Below are 13,248 nucleotides of genomic sequence, written 5' to 3'. Positions count from 1 at the left end.
ACAATGGTTGAACTAGTTGACAGTTCCACCAACAGTGTAAAAGTGTAAAAGTGTAAAAGTGTTCCTATTTCTCCACATCCTCTCCAGCACCTGTTGACTTTTTAATAATGGCCATTCTAACTGATGTGAGATGGTATCTCATTGTGCTTTTGATTTGCATTTCTCTGATGGCCAGTGATGATGAGCATTTTTGCATGTGTTTTTTGGCTGCATAAATGTCTTCTTTTGAGAAGTGTCTGTTCATGTCCTTTGCCCACTTTTTGATGGGGTTGTTTGTTTTTTTCTTGTAAATTTGTTTGAGTTCATTATAGATTCTGGATATTAGTGCTTTGTCAGATGAGTAGGTTGCAAAAATTTTCTCCCATTCTGTAGGTTGCCTATTCACTCTGATGGTAGTTTCTTCTGCTGTGCAGAAGCTCTTTAGTTTAATTAGATCCCATTTGTCAATTTTGGCTTTTGTTGCCATTGCTTTTGGTGTTTTAGACATGAAGTCCTTGCCCATGCCTATGTCCTGAATGGTAATGCCTAGGTTTTCTTCTAGGGTTTTTGTGGTTTTAGGTCTAACATGTAAGTCTTTAATCCATCTTGAATTAATTTTTGTATAAGGTGTAAGGAAGGGATCCAGTTTTTTCTACATATGGCTAGCCAGTTTTCCCAGCACCATTTATTAAATAGAGAATCCTATCCCCATTGCTTGCTTTTGTCGGGTTTGTCAAAGATCAGATAGTTGTAGATATGTGGCATTATTTCTGAGGGCTCTGTTCTGTTCCATTGATCTATATCTCTGTTTTGGTACCAGTACCATGCTGTTTTGGTTACTGTAGCCTTGTAGTATAGTTTGAAGTCAGGTAGCGTGATGCCTCCAGCTTTGTTCTTTTGGCTTAGGATTGACTTGGTGATGCGGGCTCCTTTTTGGTTCCATATGAAGTTCAAAGTATTTTTTTCCAATTCTGTGAAGAAAGTCATTGGTAGCTTGATGGGGATGGCATTCAATCTATAAATTACCTTGGGCAGTATGGCTATTTTCACGATATGGATTCTTGCAACCCATGAGCATGGAATGTTCTTCCATTTGTTTGTATCCTCTTTTATTTCATTGAGCAGTGGTTTGTAGTTCTCCTTGAAGAAGTCCTTCACGTCCCTTGTGAGTTGGATTCCTAGGTATTTTATTCTCTTTGAGCAATTGTGAATGGTAGTTCACTCATAATTTGGCTCTCTGTTTGTCTGTTATTGGTGTATAAGAATGCTTGTGATTTTCGTACATTGATTTTGTATCCTGAGACTTTGCTGAAGTTGCTTATCAGCTTAAGGAGATTTTGGGCTGAGACAATGGGGTTTTCTAGATATACAATCATGTCATCTGCAAACAGGGACAATTTGACTGCCTCTTTTCCTAATTGAATATCCTTTATTTCCTTCTCCTGCCTGATTGCCGTGGCCAGAACTTCCAACACTATGTTGAATAGGAGTGGTGAGAGAGGGCATCCCTGTCTTGTGCCAGTTTTCAAAGGGAATGCTTCCAGTTTTTGCCCATTCAGTATGATATTGGCTGTGGGTTTGTCATAGAGAGCTCTTATTATTTTGAGATACATCCTATCAACACCTAATTTATTGAGAGTTCTTAGCAAAATTGTTGAATTTTGTCAAAGGCCTTTTCTGCATCTATTGAGATAATCATGTGGCTTTTGTCTTTGGTCCTGTTTATATGCTGGATTACATTTACTGATTTGCATATGTTGAACCAGCCTTGCATCCCAGGGATGAAGCCCGCTTGATCATGGTGGATAAGCTTTTTGATGTGCTGCTGGATTCAGTTTGCCAGTATTTTATTGAGGATTTTTGCATCAATGTTCATCAAGGATATTGGTCTACAATTCTCTTTTTATGTTGTATCTCTGCCAGGCTTTGGTATCAGGATGATGCTGGCCTCATAAAATGAGTTAGGGAGGATTCCCTCTTTTTCTATTGATTGGGATAGTTTCAGAAGGAATGGTACCAGTTCCTCCTCGTACCTGTGGTAGAATTCGGCTGTGAATCTATCTAGTCCTGGACTCTTTTTGGTTGGTTAGCTATTGATTATTGCCACAATTTCAGAGCCTGTTATTGGTCTATTCAGAGATTCAACTTCTTCTTGGTTTAGTCTTGGGAGGGTGTATGTGTTGAGGAATTTATCCATTTCTTCTAGATTTTCTAGTTTATTTATGTAGAGGTGTTTGTAGTATTCTCTGATGGTAGTTTCTATTTCTGTGGGATTGGTGGTGATGTCCCCTTTATCATTTTTTATTGCATCTATTTGATTCTTCTCTCTTTTCTTCTTTAATAGTCTTGCTAGCAGTCTATCAATTTTGTTGATCTTTTCAAAAAACCAGCTCCTGGATTCATTAATTTTTGGAGGGTTGTTTGTATCTCTATTTCCTTCAATTCTGCTCTGATTTTAGTTATTTCTTGACTTCTGCTAGCTTTTGAATTTGTTTGCTCTTGCTTTTCTAGTTTTTTTAATTGTGATGTTAGGGTGTCAATCTTGGATCTTTCCTGCTTTCTCTTGCAGGAATTTAATGCTATAAATTTCCCTCTACACACTGCTTTGAATGTGTCCCAGAGATTCTGTTATGTTGTGTCTTTGTTCCCGTTGGTTTCAAAGAACATCTTTATTTCTGCCTTCATTTTGTTATGTACCCAGTAGTCATTCAGGAGCAGGTTGTTCAGTTTCCATTTAGTTGAGCTGTTTTGAGTGGTTTTCTTGGGTTTTTCACCTATGAAAATTTTAGTTTGAAAGGTGATTTGAAATAAACAAATCACATGGTATGTATTTTCTTAGAATTATTATCTTCTATTTAGTATTCATGTTTTCTATTTCCAGACTCAATGAAGATGAAAGGGACACTCATGATAAAAGATTCATACCCTCCCTCCTCCGGTCAGTTGAACAGACCATACTTTTGAAGTAATAGCACTCTCCACACGCTAAATGTGCTTACAATAAAATAAATCCCTGAAGGAAGATTTTAAGTCAATCTTAGTTTAAAACTCAGGCCGAATGTGAAGTAAACAGGCTTGCTTATAACTCTTGAGCCTGTGTGTTTAATACTCATATTCCCTATAATTTGTTTACCAGACTGTTTTCATCCTCAGATTAAGTATGCAGATCACCCCAAGGGAAGAGTAGATGCACAATTGATAGAAAGAATAACTGGTGAGAGAAGATGATCCTATGCAGAAAACAGCAAATACCTGAAGTAAGAGTGAGCAAGTTAATAGTTTGGGATATTTTTATGAAAGGTGTTCACTTCCCAAACCATTGTCATATTATTAAGACTTCAAGCTTATAAAGAAAGTATAATTTTATCTACTAGACATACTTCCTTTGAGTAAGGTACTTTCATTATTTAGAAGATTATCTGTGATTCCTAACCTAATGAAAGCATAGCATTTCTGTCTGTATATAAATCCTTTTGTATATAAATTGAGTCAGATAACAAACAAATAAGTATTTCTGTTTGTCCATTATTACATCACATGAAAAGGACAAGATGGATTTTTATTAACTCTGAGTGTATTTAGAATGGTTTGGCTTAGAATATAGATTAGATGGAATATCAGAAAATTACTTTGGATCTCTAAAGAAGTATTTTCAGGGCCTTGAGAGGGATTAGCAGTCACACTAATGAGTGCCTGGAGAAATCCACGGGCCTGGGGTGCTTGTCAAAGGAACAGGCCATAATCAATGTAGGCAACCTTGAAAGAGAGAGACAAATAAGAAAGATCTATGAAATTGCTTACTCCAGGAGACGTGACCTAGCATTAATATGTCATAAATAAAGAAAACAAAAATGGTTCCAAATAAGAATGTCAAATAATTATCACAGGAACTAATTATTTGGATTTTCAGGGATCAATTTTGAAGTCATGTTGCTTCTTATTCAGCAACTCTGTGTAGTGAGTACCAAAGTGACTACCATAAAGATGCTTAATGTCTCCACAGGAAAGGGCAGGAATCATCCAGCCTGCTCATAAAGTTTTATTGGAATCCAGTGCTGTTATTGTGTAGCACAAGCACACAATCTCTTCTGGAAACTCTTTAGAAAGCACTTACCCCACTGATGGTGACGGGACAGTCTAGCAGACTCTGTGCTTTTGCTGGGAGTTGTATTTCTTCAAAAGGCATTACTGTTTTTGGATTGTGAAATGCCTATTTTTAAAACGTAGAAAATTCAGACAAAATATAGAAATAAGAAAGAATGCTGAAAGCACCTTGTACTAATAAAGAACAAATTCAATATTAGCACGTTTTCTCCAAGAGAAATAGAGCAATAGGACCTAATTTACATTTGATCCATTTTATTTAAATCATTTTTTTTTTGCAAAGAGTCTGTGGGATTTTAACAAATTTTCAGTTGTAACCATAACAAGTAAATCTAGTAATAAATGTTATAATGAGGTAAGTTTTTCTACATGTATTAAATGTGCTAAATATGCCACACGATCTAATAATCTTAATACTTTAAAAATGTAACTAGCCATATACTTAAACCTGAGAGAATCCCTATTGCACATTGGCATACAAAGGAAAAAACTATCATAAGAAGAAAAAAATGAATAATATACCTGATATAGAAAGAAAATGCTTTTTAAAAAGTGAAAGAAAGTCAGAGTACTAGCAGTTCTAGTATGATAAAGATGTACAGAAGTGCGGGATTTCATATCTCGCTCTAGATAACTATGACTTTATAAGGAATAACAATAATGTTATTTTTTAAAATATACTTTTATAAATGCAAGTTAAATCTTATCAAATCCTAATGTTTTGAGAGCATAGAATGAATAGTTTTAGTGCAACGTTTCTCAAGTAAAATTTCAAAGTTAGGTATCTTGACATACATTTTGAATTTTATATGGCTACCGAACAAACACATAAAACTTTTGTAAATATCCCTCTATTGCCAGGTGCTTCTTTTAGGAAAATTACTTCATTGAATATTTGAATATTCTGTTGTATCTCAGAATAGTTATATAGTCATCCCTGTGAATTTTCAGCTCTGAAGATAAATATCACATATGACAAGCTAACTGATGGGGTCCTACTTCAGGATCAATCATTCCACCCAGACTCTCAACAGCCTATAGTGTGACAGAGAATCAAAAATGCATCTAAAGCCTACTATAATATCTTTGAAAGGAGAAAGAAAAGACAAAAAAACATGTTTTTCAGCAGTGTTTTTCTTCAGGGATATGAAAGAGAGCCATAAGCATGCCCATTGTAACAACAATATATGTGAGTTATGGTTCAGCCTGGGCTCACAATGCAGAATTATTAAATACTTTCATAACCTAGAGGAAGGGGGGCAAGGGTAGGTATAGTTTGCATTAAAGGAATAAAATTAACAAAAATAAAGCTGTCTACAGAAAACATGCATATATGAGAGTGCCAGTCTGTATATAAATATTATTAGATATGTTTAATTTTATATAATGTAGATAAAAATAAATAGAAATAAAATATTCATCATGCATCTTAAGAAATCATCATGTACACTCTCATTTTGGAAACCACTGTATTACATAAGAGAAACACATTCTTTAAGCACTAGCAGATTTTTATATCTAGCTACTGAATATATATGTATATAATTTATATACGTTATTCCAACTTGGCAGTATAAATCAGATTGACAACAAGAGAACATTAGTGAGCATCTTTAATCTGTAGTAAAGAGTTAATAATTCTAACTGTCTGGATATTTCCATGGGTTTCAGAGAGTTTTGTCTTCTAAACAGTCATTGAATTCTTTATTCATATTGGTTATACTTTAATCTGCAAGGCAATCACAAGGCAGTTGGAAGTGTAATAGACTGGGGCTGGGCCTAGGTTCTAACTCTAGCTTTGCAGTTATTTTACCATTTATTTATTTATTCAACAAAAGCTCCAGCCTAGACACTGAGATACAGTACTAAATAAAACATACCACTGCTCTGACATCACAAGGCAATGAGCAATTCACTTCACAGCATTTGGTCTTATTTCCTTCATGTTTTTTTTCTACTAAATTCTGCATAGTTTTAGCGACATATTCTTGGCATTTCAATTCCTGACATCTTGTGAATAAATATTTTTTTCAATGACTAAAATGATACAATGAAGTAGAGAACTTAAAGTATGATTAGAACCACTGTCTTAGTCTATTCGAACTACCTTAACAACATACTTGGCACTGAGTAATTAATAAACAACAGAAATTTACTGCTCACAAATTCACAAATCTGAGAAGTCCAAGATCAAGTCTCCAGTAGATTCAGTGTTTAGTGAGGGATCATTTTGTAAAGATGCTGCCTTCAATGTGTGTTCTCACATGGCAAAAGTTGGCAACAAACTCCAGTGCTCTTTTATAAGGGCATCAATCCCATTCACAAGGGCTCCACCTTTATGACCTAATAACCTTCCAAAGACCCCACCTCTTAATGCCAACACAATGGGAGATTAATTTTCAACATATAAATTTTGGAGAAACAAACATTCAGACAGTAGCAATACACTTTCAGCACAAATGTTCTATAAAACTAGTTTTCATATGTACAAACAAACTCAAAGATTATCAGTAAATATGCTTTTCTGATGCTAGGGGAGTTACATGATGCATATGTACATATATACGACACATATTAAAAGACAGGAGAGTTTCAAGTGATGTATATCTGCTCACTAAAAACATTCATAATAATTAAAATGTATTGAAAGCCCAAACTGTATAAAACCTTGTAGTTAGTAGAGAATTTATAAAAAATATACCTCATCTTAAGATATTATCAACAAATCCATAGAGTTAAAGGAGAATAATTTCAGATGTTATGTTTTGAAAATCCGTCATAACATAATTTTTTATTCACTTCCCTGGAAGGATTTTTATCCGGTTTGAGTAAACCTCTTTGTGGAAATCTGAATTGCTTTACCAAATTAAATTTTTCAAGTTTAGTTCTGGAGGAATGCAATCAAGTAACAGCTGTAGTTTCAAAATAAACACTTTGGCTCATTTTTTAAAAAAATTTCATTTGGACAGTTCTGAGTTAAAAGAAAAGATACACAAATTCACAGAAGACTATGTATTTCTGAATTCTATTCTACAGCTAAACATGTGAAAACCATGTAAGCCACTTATAATTAGGTTAACATCAATTTGCTTACTTATTGTTTGAAGGGGAGCTATAACGCATGCAATAACCTTTGATGGTAGACTGACCATGATATCAATAGTAAAATTTTATCAAACAGCATGCTCAAATTTTATATCAACAGGGAAGTCATGCATACTTATATTTATGTGTGTGTGTTTGTGTCTATAGTAAATACTGTCTTTCTCTGTTTAGGCATACCTATATATTTTACCATTCGTTTTTATAAATACAAGTAGAACTCTATTTGTCTATAAATACATATGCATAAGGCTCTTCTATCCAGCACACTTGTTGAGATTTCAAAGGAAATGCTACTGAGAATAGAATTTCAAAGTGAAATGCATCATAACACCAGTATACCCATTTGGAAGCAAAAGTTGAAATAGTTCAACATTGAGTAGAATCTCGATATTATGTATGTCTTAATCTAACTTCTAATTTGTTCACCACCAGTTATTGACATCTCCATAATTCTCATTCTATTCTATAAAACCCAAGTGATTTTTTTAGTAAAAAAAAAAAGTATGCCTAATTTAACTTGATATTAACTACAACGACTCACGAACCTTTTGGGACAGAAGAAGCAACTTGTAGCTAGCATGTATGTGTGTGTGGATGGATGGATAGATTGATAGATGATAGATAGATACCTTGACTACACCTCAGATATTCTACTGATTCTATTATTATTGAGAGAGCTCAAGCATCTATTTGAAATAAGTACTCAGAAAAACATTAGGAGGTAATTTCCTTACCTGAAGGAAGATGTAAGATTTTTAAAAGTTTAACAAGTTGAATAAGCTTAAAAATCTTATCAAGTTATAGTCCATCTTACTTAAAAATACTTTTATGCATATTTGAATGTATTCTGATTAAAATAATTAGAATTAGAATAAGATTAAAAGAAAACGTGGCAAGCATCTGTATTTTAAAACCAAGTATTTCGGAAGGTAAATTAAACTCTCTCCCATTACATATCTAATCTAAGATGACAATAAAAATAAATAAAAACCATATTTAGATATATCTGAAAGGTAAATATTTTGAACAACAGATTTCTTTCAATATATGATAACATAAAAATATACTTTATTTCACAAATTTATTTAAACAAGTTTGACATGTCTAATATGTACCAGTTATTGGGCTTGTCATATATAACACTATTATGATCACAACAAAGATTCCGTCTTATAGAATCTTGCCATTTCTAGTTGAATAAAAATACACAACTACTCAAGGAACCACTCTAGTCAAAATAACAAGGAGAGGAGATGTACAACTTTATATGCAAAAAGAATTGTGTAGGTAAAACATCAAATTATGGTAAATTATTTTACTACATCATAAATACTATATCATAAATACTCATTGAATTTTCAAGAAAAGCTTTTGTAAAGGAAGCTGTTTTTAAAAATTCAAATCTGGAATAAAAACTCTAGATTTCAACAGATTTGGAATTTCAGCAAGGGAGGCTGTGTAGGTAAAATGTGTTAAATAGAGAAGTAATCAAAGAAAGACTAATCTAAAAGGGTTTGTTAAAATATAAAGTTGATCATCCACAAAACGAAAATACAAATGGAAATAGAAATTTGAAAGAACAACCATAATTAAACCAGAAATGGCAGAGAATAAAACAAAATGCAGAAACAGGCATAACAACCAGAAAACATGAATTAAGAAGACAGATCTCATGTCAAATATATTTGTGTGTGTACATAATAAATTCCTTATTTAAGATGTCAAAGATTCTTAACCCAGAGACTTAAAAGGCATTTATAATTCCTTCTTTCTTATCCTCCACCAAGTGTATCATTAATCCTTACAGATTTTCTTCACTTAAATATTTAACACACGTGCATTTCTCCACACCCACCTCTTCTAACTTATTTCGAGATTTTTTTTTCCTGCAAAACTGCAATAGACTTGCTAAGTGTTTTGTATCAAAGGTGACCAGGCATTTATGGGTTCAGCTTCTGATGCACAAATGACTGTCTATTCTTTCCTCATTATATCACTAAAACCGTATAATAGCTTAATCTGTGAAACTAAAGTTGAACGGTTGAACCATGAAATGTTGCATCATCTTGCTTATAATTTAAAACCCAGGGACTTTAACAAATTTAGGTAACAGTCTGGTGATCAAGTAAAGTTCTATTAATGGATGGGATTCATTTGGATCATTCAGGTTGCAAAGACAAGTTTGCTGAGTTTTTTGTTTCTGGAGATTTGAATTAATATACATAGGAAAGATAAACAAACAGTAAATGCAATGTTATTAAGCCATAGTTTTCAGACACAATTTCTTCTGTGCTTTGTTATTCCTCCTTATTTCCGTTGAGCGTTCTATACCTCTCTTAATGGTTAGGAAATAAAAAAGATTTCCAGCTCTTAGAATAATTTATTTTCTCATAATATGTATTGTCAACAACAACAGTCCTAAGCCTCAGAGCATAACTAACACTTTGATACAGTCCAGCTTTGTTCCTTTACAGTATAAAGTTCAAGATTTATATTAAGAGGGACATCACGTACTTTTCTGTCTAAAATAAATTTATTCATGTGTATATGACTATGTTTGTGTGTTATGTTTCAAAGCAGTTTTGAAAGAAAATTGCTACTTTTCTAATTTTAATTCATGACAACCCTATATTCAAAGAGTTCTTTGAAATAACATATTGAACAAAGTAAGCTACCTGCTTACTGTGAATAAAAATATAATAGTTCTAAGAGGGCAGAACATGCCCCATGATAGTGTTAGTAAATGATATTAATTTAAAATATAGTATAATTTACTGTATTTTAAGGAAATCATGATTACCATATTTATCATGGACCCTCTTTGGAGAGTTTAATGAAGAAAGTGATGGATGATATATTCAGAAAGGAAGGCTGGTGGTGTTAGGGTAGTCATTCCATATTCCTTCCACTTGCCTTAGTTATGTAAACAGGTTCAGTGAATAGATCTCATCTACCAAATGAAAAAAAAGTATGAAAAAGAAAACTTAATTTTTTCTAATTAAATAATTAGTTGGGTATTTTCACCATGACAAATATCCCTACTAAGTGCCCATATTACCTTTCCATTACAAATATCAATAAATAACCTAGATTTTAAGGCTACTCTCAAATATGTACATAATAAAAATGACACAGAAGTTTAACAGCATATGAAAATACGTATGAGCACAAGAAAAACTATACATGCTATATAAATAGACAAAATTGTGTTTGTCTGTTATCTAAACACATCATTGTGGGGAAAGCCCTGGAAGAATCACGTATATACTGTTGTTTGACCTTTACTGCTACTCGTAAATAGTAGTAGTTTTTACTGTTACTAGTAAATCATCTACTAATAGTAATCACTTACTATTACTAGTAACAAGTGAATGTTTCTTCATCACCTCCTTGGAGTCAAGGAAAACACACAGACACACACAAATGAAGAGAATTGTTCCAGTACTGCAGACCACATTTTAAAAAGCTGTTTTATATTTCCTAGCAAATCAACTATCTCTCGTGTTCAGATGACACCAGAAGAGGAGGAAATGGACAATGGTTTTTTAAAAAAATAAAATCGTGTCCATGTGTTCCCAGAGGAATTATCTCCTATTTGATGAGATGATTTCCTCTAATTGAGAATAAAACTTTACTACCTCCACGATGAACCAAATCTAATAGCAAATGTTTAGCTTTCCTCTCTCACCTATGGCTAGATCATAATCAATATTTACCTGATAGAAATAGTGACAAAATTGAATTATCAAACGCTACAACAGCCCTGTAATATTTCTTAATATTCACAATGGCCTTTGAATGCACAACACAATTATGAATTATAAACAACTATAAACAGTTATGAAGATGTGGTTTAGAATAGTCAGTGAAACCCAAAAATAGGAGAAATAAATGTGTTATTCTCTTGACTTGGCTCATATTTTAAGACCTTAATAGAACACTAATCTGATATTTAAAAACTGCTAAAGGAAGTTTTTAAAGATATCACCTAAAGCCTGAGAATAAGACATTAATATTCTGAGTTGAAAAAAAATCACGATAATCCTTTTTAAATACCTTCAGTATTCATTCAAATCTCTTGTCTTTTTGAGGCCTAAGGAGAAAAGAGTTAGAAGTAGTATAATGCTTTAGATTCTCCCCAAATAAGGCTCTTACAGGTAAGAGGCCCAGCAATGTTGTTGTTTTGTGAGGTTGCCTAGCAACCAACCCCCCTGCTCAACAGTGGAGCCTTCTGAATGCATTAGTGTCAAGATCAACTAGCCTGCAGATCAATTACAAAGACAAAAAATGAAGACAAAAAATGAAAATATAGGTAAAGCACCCCATGGAGTAAAAGAGCATTTGGGTATTACAGGGTAAAACTGTAAAATACCTCTCCTTATATCTCTTCTTTTTTTGGAAGTTATTTTTATTTTTATTTTATTTTATTACTTATTTATTTTATTATTATACTTTAAGTTTTAGGGGACATGTGCACAACGTGCAGGTTTGTTACATAGGTATACATGTGCCATGTTGGTGTGCTGCAACCATTAACTCGTCATTTAACATTAGGTATATCTCCCAGTGCTGTCCCTTCGCCCTCCCCCCACCCCACAACTGTCCCCAGTGTGTGATGTTCCCCTTCCTGTGTCCATGTCTTCTCATTGTTCAATTCCCACCTATGAGTGAGAACATGCAGTGTTTGGTTTTTTGTCCTTATGATAGTTTGCTGAGAATAATGGTTTCCGCCTTCATCCATGTCCCTACAAAGGACATGAACTCATCCTTTTTATGGCTGTGTAGTATTCCATGGTGTATATGTGCCACATTTTCTTAATCCAGTCTATCATTGTTGGACATTTGGGTTGGTTCCAAGTCTTTGCTATTGTGAACAGTGCCACAATAAACATAACTGTGCATGTGTCTTTATAGCAGCATGATTTATAATCCTTTGGGTATATACCCAGTAATGGGATGGCTAGGTCAAATGGTATTTCTAGTTCTAGATCCCTGAGGAATCGCCACACTGACTTCCACAATGGTTGAACTAGTTTACAGTCCCACCAACAGTGTAAAAGTGTTCCTATTTCTCCATATCCTCTCCAGCACCTGTTGTTTCCTGACTTTGTAATGATCACCATTCTAACTGGTGTGAGATGGTATCTCATTGTGCTTTTGATTTGCATTTCTCTGATGACCAGTGATGATGAGCATTTTTTCATGTGTCTTTTGACTGCATAAATGTCTTCTTTTGAGAAGTGTCTGTTCATGTCCTTTGCCCACTTTTTGATGGGGTTGTTTGTTTTTTTCTTGTAAATTTGTTTGAGTTCATTGTAGATTCTGGATATTAGTCCTTTGTCAGATGAATACACTGCAAAAATTTTCTCCCATTCTGTAGGTTGCCTGTTCACTCTGATGGTAGTTTCTTTTGCTGTGCAGAAGCTCTTTAGTTTAATTAGATCCCATTTGTCAATTTTGGCTTTTGTTGCCATTGCTTTTGGTGTTTTAGTCAAGAAGTCCTTGCCCATGCCTATGTCCTGAATGGTATTGCCTAGGTTTTCTTCTAGGGTTTTTATGGTTTTAGGTCTAACATGTAAGTCTTTAATCCGTCTTGAATTAATTTTTGTATCAGGTGTAAGGAAGGGATCCAGTTTCAGCTTTCTCCATATGGCTAGCCAGTTTTCCCAGCACCATTTATTAAATAGGGAATCGTTTCCCCATTTCTTGTTTTTGTCAGGTTTGTCAAAGATCAGATGGTTCTACATGAGTGGTATTATTTCTGAGGGCTCTGCTCTGTTCCATTGGTCTATATCTCTGTTTTGGTACCGGTACCATGCTGTTTTGGTTACTGTAGCCTTGCAGTATAGTTTGAAGTCAGGTAGCATGATGCCTCCAGCTTTGTTCTTTTGGCTTAGGATTGACTTGGCGATGCAGGCTCTTTTTTGGTTCCATATGAACTCTAAAGTCGTTTTTTCCAATTCTGTGATGAAAGTCATTGGTAGCTTGATAGGGATGGCATTGAATCTATAAATTACCTTGGGCAGTATGGCCATTTTCACGATATTGATTCTTCCTATC

General features: G+C 33.9%; 1 long non-coding RNA gene across 1 annotated transcript; it reads right to left on the bottom strand.

Annotated features, from left to right (window-relative positions):
• Positions 1 to 3,542: 3,542 nt before the first annotated feature.
• On the bottom strand, positions 3,543 to 11,342 carry LOC129483884 (uncharacterized). The gene is made up of 4 exons (XR_008658324.2): positions 11,245 to 11,342; positions 9,989 to 10,138; positions 4,094 to 4,189; positions 3,543 to 3,735 (listed from the first exon to the last, which is right to left on the bottom strand). It is a non-coding gene; the product is annotated as an uncharacterized lncRNA (long non-coding RNA).
• Between the last annotated feature and the right edge of the window lie 1,906 nt (positions 11,343 to 13,248).

Source organism: Symphalangus syndactylus, chromosome 6 (genome assembly GCF_028878055.3).
Source record: "Symphalangus syndactylus isolate Jambi chromosome 6, NHGRI_mSymSyn1-v2.1_pri, whole genome shotgun sequence".
Lineage (NCBI taxonomy): Eukaryota > Metazoa > Chordata > Mammalia > Primates > Hylobatidae > Symphalangus > Symphalangus syndactylus.
This window is presented reverse-complemented; position numbering and strand designations above follow the sequence as displayed.